This window comes from Anomaloglossus baeobatrachus, chromosome 3, assembly GCF_048569485.1.
Source record: "Anomaloglossus baeobatrachus isolate aAnoBae1 chromosome 3, aAnoBae1.hap1, whole genome shotgun sequence".
NCBI classification, from domain to species: domain Eukaryota; kingdom Metazoa; phylum Chordata; class Amphibia; order Anura; family Aromobatidae; genus Anomaloglossus; species Anomaloglossus baeobatrachus.
In genome coordinates this window covers 27587453-27590222 of record NC_134355.1, presented here as the reverse complement: position 1 = coordinate 27590222, position 2770 = coordinate 27587453, and the positions used below count along the sequence as shown (strand labels likewise).

The 2770-nt window shown below is 53.6% G+C and overlaps 1 protein-coding gene across 1 annotated transcript in view; it reads left to right on the top strand.

The window, feature by feature from the left end:
* The first annotated feature begins 2031 nt into the window (after nt 1-2031).
* Nucleotides 2032-2770, top strand: part of LBR (lamin B receptor) — a 183249-nt gene continuing 182510 nt past the window's right edge. Inside the window, exon 1 of the mRNA XM_075339083.1 lies at nt 2032-2159. The gene's annotated coding sequence lies outside the window, so the exon portion shown is untranslated. The remainder of the gene's footprint in view (nt 2160-2770) is intronic.

Genomic DNA, 2770 nt, shown 5'->3' with positions numbered 1-2770 from the left:
TGTGTGGTGTTTTCCAGCACTGCGCCCCCTGCAGGCTGTGTGCAGCACCCTCCTAGTCATTATATAGTGTGCTCTATGGCTTCTGTGGTGTTATCCAGCACTGCGCCCCCTGCAGGCTGTGTGCAGCACCCTCCTAGTCATTATATAGTGTGCTCTATGGCTTCTGTGGTGTTATCCAGCACTGCGCCCCCTGCAGGCTGTGTGCAGCACCCTCCTAGTCATTATATAGTGTGCTCTATGGCATCTGTGGTGTTATGCAGCACTGCGCCCCCTGCAGGCTGTGTGCAGCACCCTCCTAGTCATTATATAGTGTGCTCTATGGCATCTGTGGTGTTATGCAGCACTGCGCCCCCTGCAGGCTGTGTGCAGCACCCTCCTAGTCATTATATATCGTGCTCTATGGCTTCTGTGGGGTTATGCAGCACTGCGCCCCCTGCAGGCTGTGTGCAGCACCCTCCTAGTCATTATATATCGTGCTCTATGGCGTGTGTGGTGTTTTCCAGCACTGCGCCCCCTGCAGGCTGTGTGCAGTACCCTCCTAGTCATTATATATCGGGCTCTATGGCATCTGTGGTGTTATCCAGCACTGCGCCCCCTGCAGGCTGTGTGCAGTACCCTCCTAGTCATTATATAGTGTGCTCTATGACGTGTGTGGTGATCTCCAGCACTGCGCCCCCTGCAGGCTGTGTGCAGCACCTCCTAGTCATTATATAGTGCGCTCTATGGTGTGTGTGGTGTTATCCAGCACTGCGCCCCCTGCAGGCTGTGTGCAGCACCTCCTAGTCATTATATAGTGTGCTCTATGGCGTGTGTGGTGTTATCCAGCACTGCGCCCCCTGCAGGATGTGTGCAGTACCTCCTAGTCATTATATAGCGGGCTCTATGGCTTCTGTGGTGTTATCCAGCACTGCGCCCCCTGCAGGCTGTGTGCAGTACCCTCCTAGTCATTATATATCGTGCTCTATGGTGTGTGTGGTGTTATCCAGCACTGCGCCCCCTGCAGGCTGTGTGCAGCACCCTCCTAGTCATTATATATCGTGCTCTATGGCTTCTGTGGTGTTATGCAGCACTGCGCCCCCTGCAGGATGTGTGCAGCACCCTCCTAGTCATTATATAGTGTGCTCTATGGTGTGTGTGGTGTTATCCAGCACTGCGCCCCCTGCAGGCTGTGTGCAGCACCCTCCTAGTCATTATATAGTGTGCTCTATGGCATCTGTGGTGTTATCCAGCACTGCGCCCCCTGCAGGCTGTGTGCAGCACCCTCCTAGTCATTATATAGCGGGCTCTATGGCATCTGTGGTGTTATCCAGCGCTGCGCCCCCTGCAGGCTGTGTGCAGCACCCTCCTAGTCATTATATAGTGTGCTCTATGGCGTGTGTGGTGTTATCCAGCACTGCGCCCCCTGCCGCCTGTGTGCAGCGCGCTCTATGGCTTCTGTAGTGTTTTCTTGCACTGCGCCCCCTGCAGGCTGTGTGCAGCGCGCTCTATGGCGTGTGTGGTGTTATCCAGCACTGCGCCCCCTGCAGGCTGTGTGCAGCACCCTCCTAGTCATTATATATCGTGCTCTATGGCGTGTGTGGTGTTTTCTTGCACTGCGCCCCCTGCCGCCTGTGTGCAGCGCGCTCTATGGCTTCTGTGGTGTTTTCTTGCACTGCGCCCCCTGCAGGCTGTGTGCAGCGCGCTCTATGGCTTCTGTGGTGTTTTCTTGCACTGCGCCCCCTGCAGGCTGTGTGCAGCGCGCTCTATGGCTTCTGTGGTGTTTTCTTGCACTGCGCCCCCTGCCGCCTGTGTGCAGCGCGCTCTATGGCTTCTGTAGTGTTTTCTTGCACTGCGCCCCCTGCAGGCTGTGTGCGGCACGTCATCACCACAGCACTTTACCTCACGTCCATTTTATATCCCTCATAACAGACGCCAGGGTGGGGGGCGTGGTCTATAATCCCTCCTACTACACTGCTTTCAGCCAATCACAAGGTAGGGGTAGACATGAAATGGCTGTCGACAACCAATCAGAAGCCTTCGCGCCCAGAATTACTTTTCCGAAGTCGCAGAGCTCCGGAGACGCAACCGTTAAGCGGGCGGGACGTCCTGAGACTGCCCTGAGGAGACTGAGAGGCTGCAGCCGGTCCGCTCTACCGCACGGGTCTGGATAACGGGAGAAGGTACAGCGGCAGACCGGAGGGGGGGAGAGAGTGCGAGTGAGGGGGGAGAGGTAATGGCGGCGCCTTCCGGTAGTGTCGGGTGTTGGTGGGAGGTGTTTGCAGTGGAGTCGGGCACGTTAGAGGCGATTTCTGTGGCAGAAACAACACTGAAGTCTCCGATAACTTGGAGAAATCGCTCGTCTCGGGTCGCAAACTTTCTTTACGGCTGTTCTACTATACGCGAGGCAGGTTCCGTTGCCAATGGTAACAGCGCCACCTGTGCAGCGGCCGCGCGCACGGCCAGCAGCGGCGCAGAGAGCGGACAGCGGGAGGGGTGTACGGGGTTGTTTTATGTGTGTTTATAGAAGTTTCTAGTCAGGTAGGACTTGTTGTTTTTGTTTTTTTTTTTCTTCTGCCGGATGATTTTTTTTTTTTCTTCCATATTGTAGTGTTCATTTTTTTTTTTTTTTTTTTACATTGGGTTAACTTTGTCTCCAGCTATTTATAGCAGGGACATATATTTTATTTTTTTTAAGCATTTTGCAATAAATTTCCTGAAAAATCAAAAGTGCATGTATGCTATGTGTAATATTATAAACATTTAAGAAATGTATTATATTGACTTCTGTTTT